We start from the raw sequence: 14,533 nt of genomic DNA, 5'->3' as shown, positions 1-14,533 counted from the left end.
AGAGTTTTATTTCCAACACATAATTAATAATACAACATACAAGCTTGTGCTCCCCTTTAATGTGGCAGAAACATATGTATATTTAATAGCTCAAAAAATGCAATCTTTAAGAATGCATGCATGATTAAAATTTAAAGAGAAAACATGTTCTTAGTCTTGATATTATAAAGACAAGTAAGTTGTTTGCAAGCTTCTTTAGTCCCTACAGTTTTTAATGGATTTAGGGTCAAGTAACTAGATTCCTAAGGAGTGTCTTCTAGAACTTATTAGTTTTCTTTCATTGGTGAGAGTTCCTAGACTTACACACCGTCTGACCAACAGGGGTCTGAGCCTGGCTTACACCCTTGTGTCTCCAACAGTGAATTTGCCCCGTCCTACCCGTACACACACACATACGCACATACACACACAAGCACACACTAATAGGAATGTTTCTTTCACCAGCTGCTAAAAAAGTTTAACAGACTTTGTCCTTCCCTATCGATACTCGCTTTCTCAAGTGAGCAAGACAAATGCTTAGAAAACATGTCAGTAACAGAAAAAAATAACAGAAGTTTCTATTTGAGTGGGCCTTTGTTATTCACTAAGAATATATCCATACATGCCATCTTGTTAATACTGCAACAAGCACTGGACGAGGTATTATTAGCATTTTATTATGAATGTAGGAAATCTGAGCTTTGAATGGCTTGCCCAGGGATGAAACAACAGCCACAGTAGAGTAAATATACCCCACCCCCGCCCCATTTCTGACGTAAGCCCCCTGCATTGCCCCTCTACCCTGATGCATCCCAAAGCCCCGGAGGGATCATTGTGGTCACATTTTTGCTTGACAAGAGCTGTTCATTTATATTGATGGGTTCTTTTCCTTTGACTCACAAGGTAAATACACGGGGAAGTTAGAGAACTGGAAAGAGAAAATCCAACAGAACCCTTTCTAGAGAAAAATGGTCTTTCCATATAGGGCGAAAGAAGAAAGAAAAGTATTTCATGTCCTATAATTGCAGAATATATTTACAATCCCAGGAATATATTTATCCAACGCATAAAATGTGTGATAATGGCTGTCTTCCTTCTTTCAGAGTGGGCCTCTTGTTAACTTCAAAGCGATCCTGTTTGTGTCCACACATGTAATAGCTTAGCTCAGAAAGGAAAATGAGATTCAAAAGAAATGCTGTTTAACAGGCTAAAGCTCTTTATCTTTCTTCTCTCTGACTAAAGTGAATGGAATGAGTTTTCCATATTTTCCTATTTAATGAGTACTCCTGTTTTACACAGTGGGTTCAGGTGGTAATTGTCAAGGGAAAGGAAGAGATTGTGACATTCAATGTGCTGGCCATGCCAGCCACCAAAGCTAAACCAAAATGGCGTCCTGTTTGTGGAGAGGGAGACCTCAGTTAGCATAAATGGATGTCGCTAGAAACTGTGTGGGATGCTAAAGTGGCTGGAAAAGAAGCAGTTCATGGCTGATTGAAGTATATGACATGCACAGACCTACATAAACATTTGGGGTATAGAGAAGTAGTGCAAGGCAATGTGCTATATCTTATTGGACAATTAGGACAGTTTCCTGAGGTAAATATTTGTTTAATGCTCATTAAAAATGGAAGTGAGGGTAATAGAAGGCTGTGGTATAGGATTCTTTCTGGTGTTGGAGGGGACCTTTACAAATCTAACTAACCATCAGGACCTATTTTTATTAAAACATTGAATGTTTCATGATTCTGAATGTAAGAAAGGCTTTAGCCACAATACAAAAAATAAAACTATGAATTCAAAGTAGCATTTTATATTACATTAAGATACTAAGTATTGAATTCTGATTGAGTGCATTTGCCTTTAAAATACCCCATTATTTAAATTTGAAGTGAATTCCCCAGGTGAATAGAGATTCTATATCAATGACTACACCCCTTTACTTTGTGAAGTTCCTATGTGTTTACACATTTATCAGACTATGCCAAAAAGTGAAAGCAAGTCCCGGAAATTAAAACATAAAAATTAAAAGCCAAAGCTGTGGGCTTGTAAATTGAATGTGTGATCCAATGGCAACGATAACCCCAAGGAAGCTCTCTTGCCATGTGTGCCACTGACTAGAAGGGGCTTAAGAAGAGAGCTTGGTCATGTAATGACACAATTCCTAGCTTCTGTCATTACCACCTTTTGGTATGTGTGGTGAGAGGCACTGGTCAGATGAGAAATATTGACAGAACATTTACTCTGTGCAAAGAAGGGAGAGGGCAGTTTTGAAGAGGAAGAAAGTGTTCCTATAATGGAAAGCTTTCTGTTCCATGGGGAAGTTTGACGTGGGGCATTTACAGGACAGAGAAGAACAGGATGCCTACAGCCATATCAGGCCATTAAAACTAATCTGGTGGCACCAGGAAGAGCTTTAGAGGAAGGTATTGTTGAAGAATGAGTAAAACAACTAAGCATTTTCTCTTCTCCACCTGGATGCCCACTGGAATTGGAGGTGGGCTGATTGATTTAGGAGACCATCCGCATGAACTCTTCACTCTGAACTGAACAGCATTGTTTTTCTTAGCATGCTAGTCATGTAGAATTCAGGCATTCTAAATACAGGAAAAATGAAGGGTGACCTATTTTGGTTGATGATTTTTATTCCATGTATATTTTGCCCTTACAGAATTGTAAGAAAATTATCATATTTATTCTATACTCCGCTTAAAGTCACTGCCATAATCTTTAGTTCTTCTCAAAGTGAGTTCAACCAGCTCCACATTAGAACCATGTGACAGGGTTCACGAAATGCAAGTTTCTGGATCATGCCTCAGACAGACTGAAGCAGTAACCATTCGAGAGTAAAGTGTAGGAAATGGCAAGTGTCTTTATTTTTGAAGAGCACTCACTAATCTTGATACCATTTATTTCAGAACCCTCAAAGAATGCAGTGTCTACGTTGAAGCAAAATTTAACTCATTTTTGAGTTTAGTACAAATCCTGGTTTTGTTTTTATTTTAGGATTTTTACTTTTGTTTTGTTTTGCTTTATCAGGCCTGGGTCAAAGAGGTGTTGATTCCTTCAGGGTTCTTGGAAGTTATTTCTCGCGTTACCATACCATAAAAAGACACTAGAGGGCAGCATCAGGCCGCAAAACCTGCCTTATGGGACTGAGGTTGGGGGAAAACCTCAAGAGTCCTCTTGCGTGAGGAAGCACAAATTCTTTGTTTTCAACCATCTAATAATAATATTTTGGGCACTGATAATAATGATGCTTTTATCCACAACTCTGATTTATATAGACAGAAATTTAATGTATAAATTTGCAAGCTAGGGACTCTTTATCCCATTCCCCACCTTGACTCAGATGGAGATGGTCAGCAATGGGCGGGAGTCTAATGATCTTTTTTCTGAGAAGAGGAATTCCGTGCAGGTGACCTTGTTCAAATTATCTTTCGTGACACTGCTGAGTTCTCAGGGGGTTCTGTGTCTCTCCCTGCTGATACAGTTTTGCTTTCATCTTTATTTCCCAGCTGTTTGTATTCTATTCCCTCTGGCTATTATGTACAAGCTGCAACATGCAATGAAAAGAGCAGCATAAATTTGCTCTCTGCATTGATTTCCTAGCACAGCTGCACATTCATTGTGGGACTTCTGAGTCCTGCCCCCTTTAGAGAGATAAACGGTTTGTGTAATTCCTCTGTATGTTCTGTCTTCGGCAAATTTGTATGTTTGCGTATGTATGTATATGGGAAGGAGCTAATATTTATTGACTTTCTACTAAACACTAAATAGATTTAAATGATTTATTTTATTTCATCCTTATGGTTAACCCGGGTATTTGAATTAAGGTCAGCCTTGTTCATTCATTAATCTAGTTCAAGAACAAAGATAGGGAGGAAGGACTGTCTTTGGCCCCCATCTTCCATGGGTACCCTTCTCTAAGGCATTAAATTTATTCTTGAGCAAATTGAGGATAATTTACTTGATAAGGGAAAAAAAAAATTCAAGGTGCAGTGAATACAGTGCCCTCAGGTGGCCACTTAGCAAACTACTTACAAGTGAATAATTCACCTATAGACCCCATCTAGGTCAGCCCAGGCAGAGTCAGCCCTTTGTTCTTCCACTCACACTCTGATTCCTTGCCCCCCCCCCCCCCCCCGCCTTCCACCCCAGGGTTTTGAGCAAGCTTTCCCTCTGTCTTCCAGTCTTGTCTCTTCCCTCCTTTTGACCATTATTTTTTAACCTTCTTGATATTCTTCTTTAAATCTTACTTTGAAAGCAGCCACCTGCTATTGTTTATTCTGCTACCAAGCCACTAAAAGTTTCCATAATCACAGACAACCCAACCAGGGCTTTCCTTTCAAATATATTCATTCTCTAAGCAAAGATTGAAGATGAATAGTATTCTTGTTCTTTTCATCTTGATCACATACCAGTCTCTCTCACTCAGCTACCTACCCTCTGCAATCCTGAATATAACACATGTCCCCCCTTCTCTACCCTTTAATGTTGCCATTTGACATATCATCACTTCCGTTCTTTAGTGATCCGATTTTATTCCCAAGTCCTGATCATATTTAAACATACCCGGGCTGGGGCGCCTGGGTGGCTCAGTCGGTTAAGCATCCGATTTCGGCTCAGGTCATGATCTCGCGGTCCGTGAGTTTGAGCCCCACATCAGGCTCTGTGCTGACAGCTCAGAGCCTGGAGCCTGTTTCTGATTCTGTGTCTCCCTGTCTCTCTGACCCTCCCCCGTTCATGCCGTCTCTCCCTGTCTCAAAAATAAATAAACGTTAAAAAAAATTTTTTTTAAATAAATAAATAAACATACCTGGGCTTTGTATGTTCAGCCCATATGACATCTGATTGCTGGCTTGCCTTGCCCTGATAATGTACTTGAAAAGAAACTTTTAGAGAAGAGTCCAACTTTGAGCTTAGCCTTAAAGTAGGAGATAGCGCTGAAACTGGAGGCAAGCTCCTGTTGTCCTGTTGGTTAAGCTGTCTTTATTGGAACTCTCTTTTTTTTTTAATTTATTTAAAAGGAGCAGAGATTTAGTCACATTACTTTAGTTAATGGGAGAATATTTTAAGGATCCATTAGGAAGAGAGACAAGAAATCCTTTCAACTGCTGAACAATGAGGCAGCATAGAGAATAAGAACTTTGTTCTGATAATCATACTGGAATCTCAAGAGCAACCCTCCTGGATGTTCCCTTGGACATGAATATCTACCGCTCCCCAATTCCATGCTCTCCCACCGATCCTTTCTCTACCGGGTCTATTCCCACTTAGATATTTTCTGTCTCTGCTCCCTGGCTTCTCCTACTCTTGACTTCTGCCTCATGGCTTCAACCTATTGCTTTTGTTCCTGTGTGCATTACCACCTTGTCTATCCCTGTCTCTTCATCTCACTTTCAAATTCCAAAAGATGGGATCTCATACAGTGAGTGACCTTTCTAGAAAACAAGTTCATTGACTTTTGCCCTGCTGTTTTGGTCAGGCTCCCTTCTTCAGGCCAAGTAGCTATAAACACAGAGCTAGATTTGCATTGGCATAAAACCTGAATTTCAAAGATGATCCCTGGGAAGAAGTCATGGGCTGGAAGGCTCTCTGAGCTTCTTAGGAAGAAGGTAGGTGATTTGCTTATTCAGAAGGGCCCGAGTGTCATGCCAGAGTTGAGGAGCAGGGAATTTAGGGGTTTTAAGCAGGAGTGTAGTTCATGGTGCATTTTACAGTCATTCCTTTGGCTTGGATGCAGAGGATGGGCTCCACCTGGGGGAAAGAGACCACTTTGGAGGCAATCATCACAGTACAGAACAGAGATAGTCAGTCTCCGAGTATGTAAAAGTAAGACCTGACATTTCGATTACTCCATTTCCCATAGGAGAATGAAAAGACCATTAGACATGTGAAGTGATTGTCTCCTGACCTCTCCCCTGAAATCAGGCTTGGCAGAAATCAGGCATGGCAAAATTCAGTCTCAATCTGATCTCTTTCCTGCAAGGCCTTTGTCATTGTTTCAGTCTCACTCCCACTTCCAGTGGGACGTCTCCCCCCTCCATGCCCAGCTGTCTTGGACCTGCTGTCTGACCTTGAGTGTGGAAGTCCCTCCATCTTCTTCCCTAGAATCCTTGGGCCAGCTTCCATAAGTGAACAGAATTAAAGTTCTGTATTCCCTGTCAACAATTCTGTCTTCTTTCTTTTGTATTCCTCAACTCATTGTACCTGTTTTGGTACCTCATCTACATTGGGCATAGATTTTCTGTTTAGGTTTTTCTCTTCCCTCTACATCTATTATCTGAAGTTTATCTTCTCACCATTAGGATCATAGGAACTTAGAGCTCAAAGTAATCTTGGAGACAATCTGGTCTGACTCGTTTCTTTTACAGATGAGAGAAGTATGCTCAGGGGAGAAGTGCCAGCACCGCCATACAGATAATTAGTGTTTCTAGATCTGGTCTTCTAATTCCCAGTTTAACACTTTTTACAACAGGCCAGGGAAGATGAGTTTTATTGTTCATAGCAACTCAGTTGACTGCAAGCGAAAGCCTCGAGCAACATGCTGAAAAGAAATCTGATAACTTCTTTGGACTTACTGGAGAACACTCTTCATGTGGTTGACCATCACGCAAGCTGGAGACTAGTGGTGTAGGGATCACCTATTTGCTTTTTATTTCTGGTACAACCTTAAACACCCTAACCCTTCCAACCTGTAGTTGCTTTGGGGCAGGTAATATAGGTGCTTGAATTCCTGATGCTGGTTTTTGCTCACCTCTGACACTGATTGAGCTCTAACAGCCACAGGCCTTGGCTTGTGTGCTTGGAATAACTGTGAGGAGGTCATTTTCCAGGAGAAATAGCCTTCCTCAGTCCTCCCATGGCAAAGCATGGGCTCCTGGAAATCTGAATCCAGTTCAAAAATGCCTTTTGGACAAGGTGCCAGTTTATCATGTCCCAACAGGACAGCAATTAGACAAGCTCTACAGCTGGTGACATTTATGCTGTAGAGGAGAAAGTACCTATAGGTGGTGCGGTGGGTTCTTAGGGATCAGATAATGCTCACAAGACCTCAGCCTCATTGTAGCTAGGCCTTCAATACTTGTCTCTCTCCAGTATTATCCAGTATATCTCCAGTATATCCCAGGCCAGGGATGAAGCTGAGATGTCTTCTTAAAAGTCGAATAAGTTTGGCAACATCTTTGTCACTGATGAAGTACTTGAGTCTTTAGAGTTTTCGTGGGCCAACCTCTTTTATTTTTCTTTTCTTTTCTTTCTTTTCTTTCTCTTTCTTTCTTTCTTTCTTTTTCTTTTTTCTTTTTCTTTTTTTTTTTTTTTTCCTGAAGGGAGACTTCAACAAAGGTCTTTGGAGGTAAATAAAAAAAAAAAAACAAACATAATTCACTATTCACTAATTCAGTGAAAAAAAAGGAAAGTTAGTCAAAGTGTGTCATTCAAGGAACCCAAGGACAAGAAAGAGGAAGTTTAAAGCTAGACTTCATGAGAGCCCCATTTGGGAAACCTGTCAGCACCAAGCCAGCATCTTCACTCTCATGGTCTCCACAGGGGCTGTGAGATGTCTTCTCGTAACTTTCCAACAAGGCGTTGGCGTTGTTATTCTCCCTCTCTGTGCACTGGCTTTCCGTGTTTTCATAGACATTGGAAAAGGGACTCCCCAGACCTGGATTTTCACCTTTGGCGTTCAAATACTGATGAGAGACTCACTTGAGTTTAGGAGCCATAGCGCCAAATTCTTAGAGAGTAAGGTTGGTTGGAATATATGTGCTTCCTATGACCAGAATGGGGGATAGTAGGAGGCAGGGTCACCCTGTAGGTGTAGGTCACCCTGTAGCTTTTAAAGGTGGTCTGTAATCTGCTATGCAAAAATCAAGTTGGTGTGTCTGCCTTGCTCTGGGTTAGGGGTGGGGGCTACAGCCATCGAGATGGTAGATAACAGGGCATTGCATGGTACCAAAATGTTCAGATGACTAAATTTATAAATGCTTGGGTGCACAAAATTATTCTGTGGGTGGAGAGAGACTATGTTGATCTGGGGTCAGCACAGCACATGGGATACAAAAGGCAGAAGCAGAAGTCACAGGCTCACTAGATCTTGGGGAAACACAAGGGAAGGAGAATGCTAGATTTTTATCCTCTGTGGAATTGGAAAGATTTAAATCAGGCTCCTCTAGATCTATAAAGGACAGAGAGGCCATGGCTGACTTGTAGGTAATATTACATGTGTTCATTATAGATCTCAAAAGTAAATATCACTGTTATTTTCAGTGGTTGTTCTATTTAGTTAGGGTTTAGTAATAATGCAGATCCAGCCATCTTTTTCTGTGACCCAAAGGAAAACTAGTTTCTCCCCTTGATCCTGAACAATTCCTCTTGAGCCATGGTTCAAAATTGGAATAGACTGGAAAGTTAGGTGGGCTTAGTACAAAGTTATCCCCCACTACTGTAAAGATGCTTCAGAGCCAATTCTGCCATCTTTACTCTTGTATGAAAGCACATTTTTTAATGGCACCATGCTGCTGTTGGCCCAGTATTTTCACACACAGGAAGGTACTTCCATTATTACTTTGGAACTGCATTAGGTCAACCAGCCTTTCTTGTTAATGCCACAGTAATGTGGTTTTCTGTTTCTGCTCTTAAAAGGGGCCCTTTCTTGACCTTCACAATTAATTATTGTGGTTTTTCTTGAGGATAAACAAGAAGCAATATAGCTTTGTAATTAAGGACCCAGGCTTTGGGGTCAGACCGACTTACGTGAAATAGCATCCCTACTATTTATTTTATGTGTGTCCTTAGGCAAGGTACCTCACTACTCTCTCAATCATCTTGTACCCTTTGCTAAGCATTAGCTAAGAGATTTATCTTAGTAGATTATCTCTTTACTTTTCATGACAAACTGGTGAGGTCGCTGTACTTGGCTCCATGTAACAGATGATGAAACTAAGGTAAGGTTTGGAGAGATTAAACATCTCGCCTAAATAATAATTATAGTGATATTAAATAGCTATAATAATTATTTTAACCTGTTTCTGAGAGCTTATCATATGCCATGCACTATTATAAATACTCCACTTATGAGATCTCAATTCTTATCATAGTGCTCAAGATCAGCCAAAATGTTCTTTGAAGCTCGAGGGTTTGCAAGGAGGGGACTCGTAAGGTCCACCTGGATGTGACAGGCGTTGACAATATTTAGGCCACTTTTTCCAGCTTTCTTATAGTTTGCTTATTAACATTCTTAGACAGGCTGCATGAGGCTCCCCTCCCTCCCCTGCCCCGACCTGCCACCCCCCTCCATCAAGCACACTGCTTTGATTTCCTGCCACTGGTTCCCCTTGGAAGCTTCAGGACTATAAAAAGACTTCTCTGAGCACTTTAAGGTCGTGTACTAATGTACTGTTATCTCTAACACAGTAGACCTTTGGCATTTATAAATTTGACACGCATGGTTCCATCTATTTTTGAGAAACTTGATGGTCTGGGATACGATTATCTGTACTTTTGCTCAGAAACAAGTTTGAATCATGGACAACAACAGAGTTATATGCAAAACTGAGTGTTGTTGCAAGAGACACTGTCTACTGGCCTGGCATCTGTCTTTGTTCTCTGTTCAGAGATGCATCATAATAAAATGCCTTCATTAGTGTCATCATCATCATAATTAGTAACTTAATAAATAATGTCATTTATTGAGTACCTATGTGTCAGACACTTTGTTAAGGGCTTAAATGTGAAATCATTAAATTTAATAAGCATCATGTTCAAATACAATCAAGCTACATATTATCTTTTACCGCAAGCCATCACTTCAAAATGTCTTGTATTGTGTATATACGGGCTTAGAAGAAATGTTTGGGCTCACTGTTAAGACAATTCTATAATCATTTTACACTATAAAACATAATTTTAACTCAAAGTTTTTAAAAGTGGCCAATCTGAGTTATTAATCAAAACTGAAAATAGGGGCTGCCACCTGCTTTGGCCAGTCACAGGCAGGACAGGGGGCGTGTTCAGCTCTGTCCCTTCCCACTGTTATCTTCTCACAGCTTGTTGACTAGGGACATCAGCTGAAGTCTGAACTGGCCTGGTGCACATCTCTTATTCACTTCGTTAGCACTGCTTGCCTGGTTTCATCCAGGGCCCCTCTTCCAGAACCTCCTGGCCTTAACCCCTGTGGAGCGGTCATGCCTTCTGTTCATTCCACACAAGCTCCTACTCCCAGGGTCCATTCTGTCTCCAGGCAGCCCTGCCTGGCTTGCTCTCATTACACATGGGGCCCACAACCACCCATGAGGAGTTTTCATGCTTCCTTTACTCCTCAGCCCTGGAAGTACAGCCCATTCCCACTGCTCTCATTTCTACCCTGCCGCCACAGGCTGTTTAGAGCTTTCTTAATATTGCAGGTACCAGTCCTGTATCACCTCAACTGTGGGAAACTCAAAGCAGATTTTTCAGGAGAACTGAAAGCCTTCTGTCTAGCTTGGGGCTAGAATATAGTCCCCCTTTGGGGGCCAGTAGTGCTTACTACACAGAGCAATCTCAGACGTCTTTCTTTCCAAATTCTGACTGCTACTTCTTCTCCTTCATTATTATTATTATTATTATTATTATTATTATTATTATTTTGTCCTTGGTATAACTGAGGGATTCAAGGACTGAGAATCAGTATTTTATCATTCCTTTGTAAATTTTGCATCTGGCCATCTGTCTCAGGCTCACATTATCTTTTTTTTAAATATAATTTATTGTCAGGTTGGTTTCCATACAACACCCAGTGCTCATCCCAACAAGTGCCCTCCTCAATGCCCATCACCCACTTTCCCCTCTCCCCCACCCCCCTTCAACCCTTAGTTTGTTCTATTTAAGAATCTCTTAGGGTTTGCCTCCTTCCCTCTGTTTGTAACTTTCCCCCCATCCCCTCCCCCTCACATTATCATATCTATTGTGTTGACACTTCAGCTAGGACTTGAATTTTGATACTCATTTTCATAAGTGTGGCCTCTTAATCTTTACAGTTAGATGAGTGAGATGTTAGTGTTTCCATATTACAGATGAGAAAATGGAGATCAGAAAGGCTATGTGAGTGGCCTAGAAATAGAATTTGAACCCAGATCTATAGAAGGATTTAAATACTACTATGTATATTTGCCAGCACATTAAAAGGAATTTCTTCTGAATGTCTGGAGTGAAAGATACTACTTTAAAAAAAATTAATGTCTATTTTGAGAGAGAGAGAGAGATTGAGAGCAGAGGGGAGGAGCAGAAAGACAGGAGACACAGAATCTGAAGCAGGCTCCTTGCTCTGAGCTGTCAGCACAGAGCCCAACATGCAGCTTGAACCCACGAACCACAAGATCATGACCTGAATCAAAGTCAGATGCTTAACTGACTGAACCATCCAGGTGCCCCAGCATTCCATTCTATTATTAAAGCCCTCCAATGTCTAAGCCTTTAGGAAAGGTTGCCCACACCTCCTTGTTCCCCTTTTTGATCATTTCTGTTCAAATATTTGCATTTCTCCTTAAGAAGAATTTAAATATTGGGAAAAAATTATTTGGAGACATGCCCTAGGGAATTCTAATATCCCAGTGGGATTTGATGGCTTGATTGAGAATGTTCCATCTTTCAGGCACAGAAGGAACTCCTCCTTTGAAAAAAAAAAATATAGAAATGTTCAGGTACTTGACAAAAAAATGAGTTTTATCTGACTTTATGAAGCTCATGTATTATAGAAGACTTTTGGCAATGTCCATAAAGTTTTTTGTGCACTTTGAATCATTTTGTCCTTCCAAGATATCCAAAAACCACTGGTGGCTTTACCCTCTTTATTCTGTATCTCTTACTTGAGAACAGGTGCCATTTTTTTTTTACCTGCATTAAACAGGCCGTTATTATAGGAAAGAGCTGTTTTTCTGTACTTACCCTGTATAGCACTCGATCTTCCCCACCCAAAATAAATGTTCTTTTATTTTGAAATAAGAAAAGAAAATTTCTTTGAGTTAAGGAAAGCTATTTTGAAAAAAAAAAATAAAGGAAGCCAAATTGTTATATAGAACTACTCAACATCTTAGGAAAGATAACAGATTTATATAGGTCCTCTTACTGGTCCCTTAGTTATAAGTCTCTTAATTTCAGGAACAGTCATTTCTAAACTCCTCCACCTATTCTATTCCTGTCACTGAGAAGGTTTTCAGCAAAAAATAGGAGGCAGTGTAGCATAGTGGGAGAAGAGGTAGCCTGGGAGCTGGAGGGTTTAATGCCAGTGTAATTCTCCTTGTACTGGTTGTATTGCCTTTGGGCGCTTAACTTCCCTTTTCAGAAGGGTGCTTTGCTTACCTGCAGGTGGGGTTAATAATAACTTCCTACCTATTGTGAAGAACTGGTAGGAGGATCAATTGGAATAGGGGATAGCAAAGCACCCAAACTGAGGCTCTGTGCATGTTTAAAGTTTAACAGTATTTTTGAGATGGAGAGCCTCTGCAAGCCGTGTGCAGTCCTAGAGAGCATCACACGTCAGTGAAAAATGAAACACAAAATGGTGACAGAATTGTCTGATGCTAAAGGATGTCTAAGGTATCTACACTGGCTGTCAATCAGATGAGAAAGAGGATAAAGAATGATACTATCTGAACTCTGTTTTCACCTACAGGCAAATTTACGAAGCCAGGAGACGAAGTTAGCTTGGCATGAATTTATATGCCTGAACTCGTACCCCATCTGCCATGGTGTCACTGGCATAGTGTGGGTTTAAAAGAAGATGGATTACTATACACACCTCCGTAGCAATTTCATTTTATTATTTCCCATTTAACATGCCCACCAGCTTTCCCTCACAGTCTGTTGGCCAAACACACAAACAGAATCTGCCTTCGTGTTGTAAGTTTTATAATCATACTTTAAATTTTTTTTTCATGTTTTGGACAAGTTTATTTTTAAACATCAGATAGAGGCAGGAACTTCAGAATGTCGAAAGCATTATCTGTCCTATTTATGAACATAATGTCAATATGAACACTCCAGGCTCACTACAGGAAAACATTAAGGTCTGAATGTTAACTTCATCAGAGTCCTCCAACCTGTTCATATACAAGTATTAGGTTGGGCCATCGATGAATGCAAGTGTCCTACTCATCTCTTCGTAGGAGGCAATTGAAAAATAGCTGCCATATCTAAAAATCAAATTGTGGAGGCATAAGAATTCTACCCCCTCGTCAGAATTTTGATACCTAATATTTATGTCTGTGGAAGCAAATTGGTTTTTTCTTCATGAGATTACTCAGTTAGTATACAGTTGAGTCTCCCAATGTCCTGGGAATTTATGTTCGTTTGCATTGACTCAGACCAACATTTATTACCATTACTTTTCTTCACTGGCAAACATACTATAAAACTTCTTGTATTTTGTAGTAATGGAGCTATCCAAATTGGCTACTTGCCGCTTCGAGTGTACAGTGTGTAAACCAGTACAGATTAAGTGGAAATTGTCAGGGTTTCAGGGGACCTGTGCTTGGCGTTCGACCCTGCCATTTTCTGGCATTATGGCCTTGAACCATAGCATCTTCATTTGGGGCATGTCTCCAAAATAACCATTATTCCTTTTGTAGCTCAACAAAAATCAAATGAAATTATATATGCACAAATGCTCAGTAAAGTTTAGGATGCTACACCAACATCAATCCCCATTGTTATATTATAAAATGAACGCTGTCTTTTCTGGTTGTGCCCATGGCAATGCTTGACACTGATTACCAAGGACTCAAAGCTTTGAGGAGGCTCTCTCTCACCTGGACAGGGCTCTGCACATTTAAGTTCAGTTGTCTCAGTGATTTTTGTGAAACTGAAAATCTTTTTAGCAAAAGCAGTATACTGTTGGATGTGGGAGGCTGCTGTAGGATCAGGAATACCTTTGGCTGGCAAGTAGCTGAGATTATAGCAACAAACCAGAAAAACTAATCCTAGAGTTCTTGAGTGATAACCCACAAACAGTAGACACATGCCTTTCTGGGCTGAGAACACGGTGACAGAGAGGAAGAGTCTGGAGAAATAGTGTAAAGTGCCCACAGCGTGAAGTGCTGCTATGGAGGCTATATGTTTTTACAAAGCAACACAGAGAATAACAGAATGGCCAGAGACAGAATAAGGCAGAGTGCCAGGGTGGGCTAGAGTTTAATGCCCCACAAAGCTTTTTGCACTTACTCTAGCTGCAAAAGACTCACGAGGGGGTTCTCATAGCCACACATTGATACCCTAAGATGTTTCTCTACTTCTATCTTTGTCTGCCTCTCTCTACAAATAAATTCAATATATGTCACTTAAAATTGGTCATGAATTACTCTATTAGAATGGAGAAAACAAATGCCACTGCATTGGCTTCTCTTAATGAGTTGGATGGCTTCACTTCTGCCTTCAAGAAAGGAGTCAGTAGAAGAAAAATTCCCCACAGTTAACTTTATTATTTCTCAAGTAGAGGGAACAAAGGACAAATATGACTGTTATACTCTCATAAAACCCTCACTATGTCTTTATTGTTCAAGTGATTACTTAGTGAATACAA

The 14,533-nt window shown here is 40.4% G+C and overlaps 1 protein-coding gene across 19 annotated transcripts in view; it reads left to right on the top strand.

The window, feature by feature from the left end:
• Positions 1-14,533, top strand: part of NRXN1 (neurexin 1) — a 1,135,337-nt gene that overhangs the window by 556,065 nt on the left and 564,739 nt on the right. The window lies entirely within an intron of this gene.

This window comes from Panthera leo, chromosome A3 (genome assembly GCF_018350215.1).
Source record: "Panthera leo isolate Ple1 chromosome A3, P.leo_Ple1_pat1.1, whole genome shotgun sequence".
Lineage (NCBI taxonomy): Eukaryota > Metazoa > Chordata > Mammalia > Carnivora > Felidae > Panthera > Panthera leo.
This window is presented reverse-complemented; position numbering and strand designations above follow the sequence as displayed.